The sequence below is a fragment of the Erythranthe guttata genome, chromosome 7 (genome assembly GCF_056151865.1).
Source record: "Erythranthe guttata isolate IM_541 chromosome 7, IM_541, whole genome shotgun sequence".
Classification (NCBI taxonomy): Eukaryota; Viridiplantae; Streptophyta; class Magnoliopsida; order Lamiales; family Phrymaceae; genus Erythranthe; species Erythranthe guttata.
Window position 1 is genome coordinate 8,026,839 of NC_142539.1, and position 12,627 is coordinate 8,039,465.

Genomic DNA, 12,627 nt, shown 5'->3' on the forward strand with positions numbered 1-12,627 from the left:
TCAGCGGAGCAGGTAAGTATAACTTAAAATTTTATAGTTTCAATGATCCATCAAATCAAGGTCAATCCGAGCAAATTGCTTTGTATAAATTGCAGGACGAAATTAAATCCAAGTTTTATAAGGATTGAGCTTACAAACAACAACAAAATTTAGGTTTCTCATTCTTCTTAACAAGAAGGCAACATTTATCATTGCCCAACTCAGTGTTGTAGCAAAAGAGATCGAGAAGCAAAATCCTGGAAAAGAAATGGATATAAAAAAATGAAATAAGGTGGCAAAAAGCAAAAAAGTACGAAAAAAGAAATCCAAGTCCATTGGAGATAATGATGAGAATCTAATGACTACACTAGACAAAAAGACTACAACAATGAAGTTACGAACAAAGAAAAAAATTCCTAATGATGAAGAAATAAGCATTTCGAGCGAAGACGACGAGACCATAGACAAATTGTTCAAGAAAGCAAGGAAGACCTCAAAAGAGGCGAAGGCAGGAAGTTTAACTCGTGCGGTCAAACCCAAAAAAGAAAAGACATGCTGCTGAAGAAAAAATAGCAATAATAAATTGTCATTTTGTTTAGTTACCCAAAGGACATATAGTCCTTTTGATCCAATAACGAGAAATAAATTGTGAAGTTATGTTGGTTTACCCAAAATAATATAAATAAGGGTCCATTTGATATACACCCTTAATATGAAAAATATATAGGGATAGGTCCACCCCTAAAATTCTTTCTTTGAGATAACCCCCTGGAGAGGCAAAAGTACTATTGTGCCCTTATATCTAATTTTTCTTCAACTGCATTCAGCATTTTTGCTAACTGCATTCAACATTATGGTCAACTGCAATTAACATTCAGACCTGCATTTATCACATTATCAGATTTTTTTAATAAAAAATTATAAATGTTTATTTTATTATTATTTTTATATATACCTCTGTTGTATTTTTTATTTTTTAATTTTTTTTATTTTTTTAATTTTTTAAAATTGCTTAATTTTTTGTAATTTTTAATTTTAATAGTTTTTTAAAAAAATTTAATTTTAATATTTTTTAAAAATTTTAAATTTTTAAATTTTAAATTTTTAATTTTGTTTCAATTTTTTGATAAATTTACTGTATTGCAATTGAGTAGACATGACTCTTGTATATATATTACATATGATTATATAAAAAAACTTCATCTACACCAAAAGTAAAAATTCACAATTTAATCTTGATATTATAAATCAATTAATACCCAACAAAAAATTGGAAAAACACAATCATCAACATCACTGTACATCAGAAAAAACACATAACTTAATAGCTTATATATAACAATATATTACTACGAGTTACTACACGTGACTATATATGACTACACATGACTATATATGACTACATGTATATGACTACACGTGACTATATATGACTGCACATGACTATATATGACTACATGTATATGACTACACGTGACTATATATGACTACATGTATATGACTATACGTGACTATATATGACTACATGTATATGACCATATGTGACTATATATAACTACATATGACTACATGTATATGACAATATGTGACTATATATAACTACATATGACTACACATAACTTAATAGCTTATATATAACAATCATCAACATCACTGTACATCAGAAAAAACACATAACTTAATAGCTTATATATAACAATATATTACTACGAGTTACTACACGTGACTATATATGACTACACATGACTATATATGACTACATGTATATGACTACACGTGACTATATATAACTGCACATGACTATATATGACTACATGTATATGACTACACGTGACTATATATGACTACATGTATATGACTATACGTGACTACATATGACTACATGTATATGACCATATGTGACTATATATAACTACATATGACTACATGTATATGACAATATGTGACTATATATAACTACATATGACTACATGTATATGACCATATGTGACTATATATACCTACATATGACTAACTATATGAGTATAGTCTTTTTCTTATTTTTGAGTAAATATGAGTATAGTCGTATATAGTGTAATTTGGATTTATATCTTCAAATCCCACATTTCAACCCGACAACAGCTCCGATCTATCGAATGCAAAAGAGTTGTTTCGAATTGAAGAACACCATGTCCTCTCGGCAAAAACTTGGTGCATATAAGTTGTGCAAACACCAAACCTGTGACAGAAAATCAAGTTCAATTTAAATATTTACATTATAAATCAACTCACAACCAACAAATGCAGAGGAAATACACAATCGTGTGCATATGTTACTACATGTCACTATATATTACTATATCTTACTACATGTGACTACATGTGACTATATATGACTATAATTATCTATAGTTAAATCTTCATATATATTCAAAATATACGGAACCATACACGAGGTGTCTAGCATTAGTTGTTATTTGACTCTAATTTATATCAGAAATTTTCAGTCGTCAATCCATCAAAATTGAACCTCTTTATGAGATTAAAAGCTCTTACTCAATTTGTCCTTATCTTCATAATCATAAACCTATAAATAATAACATTTTTATAAAAAGTAAAATAGCTCAACATACTTCCTTCGTTGCTGCCATTTGAATCAAAAACCACATTAAATCAATTCTCAATTCCCAAAGAGAAGAAAAAAAAAGTTGAAAAGGGGAAAACCAAACGGTGGCAAAAATGAAGAAAATACGAACAAATAAAATGAAAAAATTAACCAAGAGAAAATTTGGGCAAAACCACCCAATCATCCAATCCATAACTGGATTAATATTAAAATGACCAAATCCCAAATATTTAATTCGTATAATAATGAATTGTAGGAAAATTGTATTTTTAGAAAAAAAAAAAAATAGAATGAAAAAAGTGAAATAGGAATACCAGTACAACACGGTCGGCCGAATCAATGAAAAATGCAATGCAAACCATCAGAGTTCTTCGAGCCAGAAGCCACCAAAACTACGTCGGAGAAACACGGTGTGTTAGATCTGGTGATGCAATTAGGGCCAGCAAATCCAGTCTCGAGCACTCGCGACGATTTGATGGTGGCGTGGGCGTCGACGACGGTGGTGGAAGGCGGAGGAAGACAACGCCGATGGTGGAAGAAGATAGGGAGCGGAGCGGCGGTAGGAAAAGCGAAGAGGAAGACGAAGAGAGAAGAGAGGGTCTAGGGTTTGCCCGGGGGAAGGGAATTGGAGAGAAAACGACAAACGATGAGTTGCAACGTTATGATTTAATAATTAATTCTTCAAGGGTAATTTTGGTACTTCAAGTTGTCCAGGGGGTCTACCAAATTAAGATAAAAAACTTGGGTTTTGATCAAAAGAGTGAAAAAAGGCAGGGATCTCCTCTAATATATTTTCAAAACTAGGGGGTTATCCCAAATTTCCCCTATAAATAAACCTCTTTAACTACATATGACGGTTATATAATCTACAATTCAATATAATATTTTTTTCCAACTTTCATACTTAACTTGCATTAATTAAAAAATATCTACATATGTTTCAATACAATTTTTTTTTCAATCACATAACTAACATTATAAACTAATTAATCACGTGCAACGCACGTGCTATATCTCTCTATATATATATATATATATATATATATATATATATATATATATATATATATATATATATATATATATATGCACTTTATAAATAAGATCATTAATGGGTACTTATTCATAAAGGGGTCCACACAAAAGACTCTTTTACAATAAAGTTCACACATGGTTAAGAGGTTTGTAAAAGACTAAAATAGCCCATCACATTTTAATATGCTCGAATTTCATCCTTTAATTTAATCTAACCTCAATTTGAACCCAAATTTCACATATTATTCAATTTTGACCCAAAACACAATTTTATGGACAATTTCGTCCGTCGGCGTCGTTGACCGCTGGTCTCCGGCGTTGAATTTTTTTTCCAGTTTTTTTTCGCCAATTTCTGGCGTTGACTTTTTAGATTTTTTTTTCATCCTGTTTTTTGCCCCCCCTGTTTAAACAACAATATTGCTTTGGTTGACAGTAATATTAACTATATTACTGTTAAACACAATCATATTAACTATATTACAGTTTAACACAGTAATATTGATATATTGATCTCTAGCATAGTAATATTAACTCAACAAAAGTCATTATTATTTTGTAATAGAATAATTTTTATATGTTGACCAATTAACAAAGGTAAAAATAATAAAGGCAAAACAATTAATATTACTGTGGTTGACAGTAATATTACTGTGCACCACAGTAATATTATTGTGTTTACAGTAATATTACAATAGTAGACAGTAATATTATTACGTTACTCCGTAAAAAACTCAAACAAAACAATAAACCCAAAATAATAATAATAATAATAATAATAATAATAATAATAATAATAATAATAATAATAATAATAATAATAATAATAATAATAATAATAATAATAATAATAATAATAATAATAATAATAATAATAATAATAATGTGGTTGACAGTAATATTATTGTGTTCACAGTTATTTATCGTCAACTACAGTACTATAATTACGTCGAATTGTCAACAAATCAAACAAAATTACAAAAAAAAAAAAGAAAAAAAAACCCGAAAAAATAATAACATTATCGCACTGTCAACGACAGTACAATTACGTTAATGTATTGTTTGTTAGAGTAGGTGACCAACAAGTCAACTTGTGGCTGTGGTCTTTTCATTTATTCTTGTAATAAAATTCCGCCAAACTTCACCCGGTCAAATCGTCGAACACCTTGTGGGCGTTCCTTGAGGAATGGGGGGTTTTGAGAATTTGGCACCTTCTTCAACCCTCCATGGACAAATCAACAAGAATCCAAGTTTCTTAGGTTCTATGTGTATGTGGTTCGTGAATTTCAGGCAAAATTGTGCAAAATAGAAGTGCAAAATTTTGAAAAACCAGAGTTAGGGTTCGAAGTAGGAGAGAAGGGGATGAGTTGGAATTGTGAGAATTATGTTGTGTTGGCCCCTTTTAAAACGCCCCTGGTTCGTTTTGTTAGAGTATGTGACCAACAAGCCAACTTGTGGTTGTGGTCTTTCCATTGATTCTTGTAGTAAATAATTATTTTTTGTATTAATGATTAAACACCTTGGCAATCTATAGCTTCGTCCCTTGTTCAAACATAGATATAGTCCTTACAGTTATTACAATTACCTGTAATTGATGTTTTAGGATCGTGAGATATTTACTTAAGTATTATAGCTGTTAAACCGTGTTCCTAGTTGAAGGGTTACGCCACCAATTAGGATATCGGCTTCTCCCATTAAGAGACTAGCACTTAGTGTTAGAGTAGGTGACCAACAAGCCAACTTGTGGCTGTGGTCTTTCATATTTATTATGGTAATAAACGAACCTTTTTTCGTATTAATGATAAAACACCTTGGCATTCTATATCTTTGTCCCTTTGTCACAAGCATAAATATAGTCCTTACAGTTATTACAAGTACTAGTAATTGATCGTTAGGATCGTGAGATATTTACTCAAGTATTATAACAGTTAAACGTGTTCCTAGTCGAAGGGTTACACCACCAATGAGGATATCAGCCTTTCCCATTAAGAGACTAGCACTTAGTGTATGTGTACTGCACCTCATCAGTAAACGGTATTGTGATATCGGCATGCATAAGTGGGTGCTCGTAACTTGACGAGTTCACTGAACTCCCTCACCCTAGAAATATCTAAGTGGTTCACAATAATCGAGTAGAGATATATGTTGTATAGTTGTACACCATTAGTCCTTATGACCTAGACATCACCGTGACTTCACTAGAGGACCCGCTGTATCGTGACCTGTCCCTCAGTTCCACCGAGGACCACCCCAAGGGCTAGTGTTCGTGCAGTCCAAAATCTAGTGGGAGGTCTATGCATTGTAGTCGGGGATTCGATCGCTAGAATAGTCTTGGATGTCCTGTGTGTTCTTATAGTTTGTAATCTCTCTAAGTCTATGGCCAGAGCTCACTAAGTGATGATTAGAGAATTCGATTCTCTAAGTCATGCACGTAACGATTACAACACTTAGAACGATCACACAGTCATTGAACTATTAAGGAGGTCTCGATGAACCAATGCCTTTAGTTCAATCGGGACATATGAAGAGAAGGGGTCGTACTGTACGCTAACTATATCAAAAGGTTCTTGCAGGCACTTCATTTGTATCTAGGGAATCATGATGCGTAGTTGCTAGACGCCAATCTTGATTCTTTGGGTGATTGAGGTGAAACGAGCTTCATCTTAATCGTAACTCTAAGGGACAAGTTTTGACCATAAAGGGTTGTGGGCCCACGGCTAGCTTACACCTGAACCACCGAGGGTCACATTGCTCGTGGACATGAGATCTTTGAATAAACAGTCAAAGGTAAAAATGGTTTATCTTTGCATGATTGGAAGTCAATATGATTGGGTCCAACAAACATAATTTGGAATTATGAATGAGAATAAGAAAAGGAAAAGAATAGGCGAAGATCTTAGTGGACTTTCTAAATCGGGAAATTTCCAAATTTAGAAAGTGCACTGAATTAGGGTTTCCACTTTTAGAAAGTTGGAAATTTAGAATTGGCACTCGTAATGATGAGGACATTATAATGATTCCTAAAATGTAATTATTACAATTTTCCGATCATCTAATTGAGAGAGACGAGCAAGTAAAAGAACTAACGAACTTAAGATGTTGGGCCCGATCCAACTTAAGCCCGTTAGGGTTTTATGCAAGACACTATAAATACTTGATTTATAGGTCTTTCAGAACACACAACACACGAACTAAACCCTAGCCGCTCTCACCTCTCTCGGCCCATCTCAACCCGCGGCCACCACTGCTGCCGTCGCCACCATCTCGCCGGAATCGGCCATCCGTTGGCCGATCCTTTTGCTAGCTCTTTTCTCTTTTCGTTTCTTTCCGTTTTATTCTAACTACTTTGTGTCCAGTGCCACGTTCTAGTAGATCAAAGTATACGAGGTGAAATCCGAGAAGAGGAAGATCGAAGAATCGAAGAATCGAAGAATCGAGGAGCAGCCACCGAGTCGATGACGCACGCGCCGCCCGAAGACAGCGCATGAATCACACGCGCCGCCATAGCTCGGATCATCGCCGCTGCTGCATCGCCGTTGCTGCCCCGGATTGCACGCATTGGTTTCCGTGGCAATCTAGCTTTTGCATAGTGCGCCTACCTCACGCTTCAATAAGTAAAGTTTCGAATCTATTGTTGTTTGATTCGGTTACGTTTACATTAATATATGCATGTTCGTATTAGTAAGATAATTGTATGATTTTATGTGACTACATGAAATTGTTTATTTACTGCGAGCATGATTATTTGATTTAAACGCAAGCATGCTAGTTGATTTAATTTCGATTAAGTAATTAAGCATGTATGTTGTTTTTATTTTCGCTAGAAGCGCAAAGGTACGCAATTAATTGTTTTCAATTATCGGGCATGTATTTATGTGTTTTAAATTTGTTTAAATCGCATAATTTTTTTTGTTTTCCGCTGCGTACACGTGTCTGATTCCCAACACTTAGTGTATGTGTGATGTGTCTCATCAGTAAACGGTATTGTGATATCGGCATGCATAAGTGGGTGCTCGTAAGTTGACGAGTCCACTGAACTCCCTCACCCTAGAAATCTCTAAGTGGTTCTCAATAGTCGAGTAGAGATCTCTATAGTATAGTTGTACACCATTAGTCCTTAAGACCTAGACATCACCGTGACTTCACTAGAAGACCAACTGTATCGTGACATGTCCCTGAGTTCCACCGAGGACCGCCCTAAGGGCCAGTGTTCGTGCAGTCCGAAATCTAGTGAGAGGTCTGTGCATTGTAGTTGGAGATTCGATCGCTTGAGTAGTCATGGATATCATGTGTGTTCTTATAGTTTGTAATCTTTAAGTCTCTAGCCAGAGCTGACTAAGTGATGATTAGAGAATTCTATTATCTAAGCATGCACGTACCGATTACAACACTTAGAACGATCGCACAATTAGTGAACTAAAAAGGAGGTTTCGATGAACCAATGCCTCTAGTTCAATCAGGACATATCAATCGAAGGGATCGTACTGTACGTTAACTATATCATAAGGTTCTTGCAGGCACTTCATTTGTATTTAGGGAAACGCGTAGTTGCTAGATGTCAATCTTGATTCGTTGGGTGATTAAGTTGAAATGAGATTCATCTTAATTGTAACTCTAGTGAAGAGTTTAAACCACAAAGAGTTGTGGACCCACGGCTAGCTTACACGTGAACCATCGAGGGAAACACTACTCGTGTACTCGAGTTCTTTGAATAAACGTTCAAAGGTAAAAATGTTTAATCTTTGCATAATTGTAAGTCGATATGATTGAGTCCAACATTTGTAATTTGGAATTATGAATGAGAATAAGAGAAGGAAAAGAACTAGGCGAACATCTTAGTGAACTTTCTAAATTGAGAAGTTTCCAAATTAAAAAGGTCCATTGAATTAGGGTTTCCACTTTTAGAAATTGGAAATAGAGAATTGGCATTCGTAATGACGAGGACGTTTCAATGATTCCGAAAATATAATTGTTATGATTTTCCAATAACGAGCGAATAAAGACTAACGAACTTAAATGTTTGGGTCCGGTCCAATTTAAGCCCGTTAGGGCTTTTATACAAGACACTACAAATACAAGATTTATAGGTCTTGCACAAACACAACACACACCACAAACCCTAGCCGCTCGTTCGTCAAGTCCACGGCCATCCTCCACCGGCGGAATCGGTGCCCACGCGCCAATTATCTTCGGTAGTTTAATTCCTTTTTTTAATTATTCTTCCGTTAATTCTAACTTTTGCGTGTCTAGTGCAACGTATTCAGTAGAACTTGGTATACGAGGTGAAATCCGAGAGGAGGAAGACAAAGGATTATATCTGTCGAAACGCCGCCGCGAACCACTTACGCACGCGCCCTCACGCGCCGCCCGAAGACAGCGCATGAACTTCACGCGCCGCCGCTGATCTGAGCGTCCGCAACCGCTGCTTCGCCGCCGCTCCTCCCGATTACACGGATTGGTTTCCGTGGCAGTTTGCTTCAATCCAAGAGTTCGCCTAACGCTTCAAGAGGTAACTTTTCGGATCCGTTAAGTACTAGGTTTTAATTTAATTAGATTAAATTAAACATCGTATGTTTTTATGAAATTGGTTTTTTTATGTTTTTGCTTGATCGTTTTTCGTGAAAATATATGTATGAATATTATGATTCATTGCGTGTGACACCCCTCTCTACGATTACCCCTATTATATGTAATCTCAGCGGAAGACTTTTGAAAACATGATTTTTGTGGATATAAATTTACGTGAAAATTTTTCGTTTTAAATCAGAGGGAGAGAGGGCACAGCTTGCTCAACCCTAATCGATCAATTAACACCAATGCATGCTAAATGCAAGACTAGGAAATAACTAGGCATGATGGACTTAATGCAAATGCGGACAGATTCAATGCAGAAGATTAAACAATTAATTCCTCTTAAACTACTCATGAAAATGACCCCAAATTAATACCATACAATCTAACACGGGTCTAGATCACTCAGTTAAAACAGTTTTGAAAGATGCATGGCCATTTAGGAGAAATAAATAAAATGGCACAGTCACTCGGTTTAAAATCCAGAACAGAGGAGGGGGTTTTGAAAATTCATAATAAATTCCTCACTGACCCAAAAACTACCAAATGCTACCCCAAGGTATAAAAATAAGTTTAAAACATTTTCCAAGTGGAAACAAGGCATTTGGGTGAGTAAAACTCCAGATAGACCAGAAAACACGCGAATGGCCCTATTTCAATGCAGTAGTGAGAATTAAATCATAACTAAATGAGTACTTACCCAAATCATGCACAAGACCTATCAAACTGATGCGGACAGAGAGATGCAGAGACTCCTAAAATTTCATGATTTTCTAAGAAGAGAACCTATATGAAAATAATTTTAGAACATGGAGACAAAACATGAAGAAATCACTAGCCGAAAGCATGCATGCATTTAAATAGTGAAAATTTGCTTTCGCTTACAAAAGACTACGGATTACCGATTAATTATCCCAAATAGGGTAATCCTAATTACTATTACACATATCGTCTTTTAATAATTTCCACCGATCGGAGGAAGCGAACGGTAGAAAATACCTAAAACCGTATCAAAAGTTTTTATAAGCATATTATACAAATAAAACCACATAACTAGATTAAGAGCCAACACTATCCACAACCCCTCCATACGATCTCCTTCCGATTCTCGAGCTCGATCCCCAACTTCACTCCTCGGGCCCTAAATCGGGTATACCTACAAACATACAACACCTATATGAGTCTTTGAGGACTCAATGAGAATCTTGAAGTAATATCGAATACACATAGCACATAGAGTATACATATATCTATACATATATATACATACATATATCTTATACATGAACATACAACATGAAGTAAAACAATCATATACTTCCCTTTTTCGTCGGCGTTCTTCATTCACATAATTGCCACACGCATAGAGTGAGATAATTCCCACTTTTATAACCCTATGCCATGACACGTATTGAAGATTATAGAAGGAATTTCCCCCTATATCATCAACACCATAATGCAACATGCATGACATGAAAAATTGTCGGGAATCCCTCGGAAGAGCCAATCTAAGTTACCGGTAAATAACCCCATATATTTCGAACCATGTCTAACTACGTGGGATCAAACCACCCCTAGGCCCTACGGTACCAGGCTCGCCGTACCCGAGAAATTTACCGTAACCTCGAAAGACTATCCAACATAGTTTTATTTTTTATTTTTTTAATTCATGACACTTAATGCACCCACACATGCACCCTTCTACTTACCCTTCTCTCATCCTCACATCCAATGGTTCACATAAGCAAGCAAGAGCACATAGGAGCACATAGAAAATACACATAACGTTTCAAAAAATCATTTAGTCATAAAAACATAGAAATAACCGAAATCTTAACATGCAAAAACAATCTAACAACAAAGTTCACTAGATCTAGCATTTTACAAGAATAAAATTCAAGACTTCCATCTTTACATTTATTCAAGCAAATACACTAGATCTTCACATGCAAGAGTATTTTAAATCAAATTAGCACAAATTCTTAGTTCTTAAACCATTTTTCATAGAAAACACTAGATCTTAACATGCAAGACTTTAGATCAACCATTAATCACTAGATCTTAACATGCAAGACCTTAGATCAACAATCAATCACCAATCTTAACATGCAAGGCCTTAAAACAACAATCAACACAAGATCAACCCATGCAAAACACAAAATAAACCACATAAGCAATTTCAAGCATTTTACCTAAAAAATTCGAAAGTTCCTTAGTTAAGTCAAAAATTCATTTTCTTTTCAAAAATCAACAATCAAATACTAGATCAACACATGCAAGGCACTAATTAAGCCAAATAAGCCATTTAAAATATTTTTCCCCAATTTTCGAAAAATCATAGAACTTCAAGAACAAAGTCATCTTTTCAAAATACTAACATGCAATCATCATCTAAAACATATAATCACATAATAAACAATAAAAACACATAGAAATCCATAAAAACACATAAAAACCGAAAATACTAGTGGTGTTGTAGGTTTGAGCAAGAATTCAAGAATTCTCACCTATACTCTTTAGGGGAAGGATTTGTTAGCTCTTTTCTCTCTAATACAAGAAGAGATTAAGAGTTAGTTTACAAAACAATATGAAGAAGGAAAAGAGGAAATTTTCGAAGAAGAGAGGAGATGAAGCTCTTACATTCAAATTGAAGAATCTCTCGAGGAAGAGATTTTGAGCTTCTTCTACTACTAATTTCGAAAATGGAAGATGAAAGAAGAGAAGAGGGATTTCTTATCAAACTTAGGATTGTAGTGGGGAATAAGAAAACACTTGGTAATGGGTTCTATTTATAGAATGGGGAGGCTTGCAACCTTAATGGTTAAGTATTGAGGAGGGGCTTCTTAGCAATTAAATCTTTAGGTGGGTTGGGGGTGATTTTGCAATTTTTGAAAATTGAAGTGGTGGTGGTTCTTGGGTGGTTCAAGCTTGAGAAAATGGTGGCTATGGTGGTGGGGGTGTGGCTGCCGAAATGAAGAAGGAAGGAAGAAGAAGAAGACATTTGGTCTTACTTAAAGGAGTGAAAAGCATGCCTAGTCTATAGAGTAGGGAACTAGGCTTGAGTATTTCTTCCTATGCTCAAAGTACAACCACACTAATGCATGTTTTTCTACTAATTAAATGCAAATTTTAAAATCATGTGTGTGTGTTTGTGATGTCCGAAAATTCAAGAAAATGTGGGGAGGATTTTCTAATTTTCGACAATAATTAAAAATCCTAAAATGCATGATAAAAATTCATTTTTCTAAAATTGTGTATGCATAAATATGATGAAATGCTCAATTAATTTCATATGCAAGAATAAAATCCTAATTCATGAAAAATAATTTATTTCGAAATAATATCTCGAAATATTACCTCAGCACATAATTCACATAATTATCTAATTCACGTAAATACTAATCATGTAAGAATTATTAAAATTCTAATTTCACAAATAT

General features: G+C 34.6%; 2 long non-coding RNA genes across 2 annotated transcripts; both read right to left on the minus strand.

Moving 5' to 3' along the window:
* Positions 1–2,043: 2,043 nt before the first annotated feature.
* On the minus strand, positions 2,044–3,308 carry LOC148769132 (uncharacterized). The gene is made up of 2 exons (XR_016032206.1): positions 2,899–3,308; positions 2,044–2,197 (listed from the first exon to the last, which is right to left on the minus strand). It is a non-coding gene; the product is annotated as an uncharacterized LOC148769132 (long non-coding RNA).
* A 6,814-nt stretch (positions 3,309–10,122) lies between these two features.
* LOC148769133 (uncharacterized) lies at positions 10,123–12,179 on the minus strand. Its single transcript, XR_016032020.1, has 3 exons — positions 11,828–12,179; positions 11,695–11,734; positions 10,123–10,343 (listed from the first exon to the last, which is right to left on the minus strand). It is a non-coding gene; the product is annotated as an uncharacterized LOC148769133 (long non-coding RNA).
* Between the last annotated feature and the right edge of the window lie 448 nt (positions 12,180–12,627).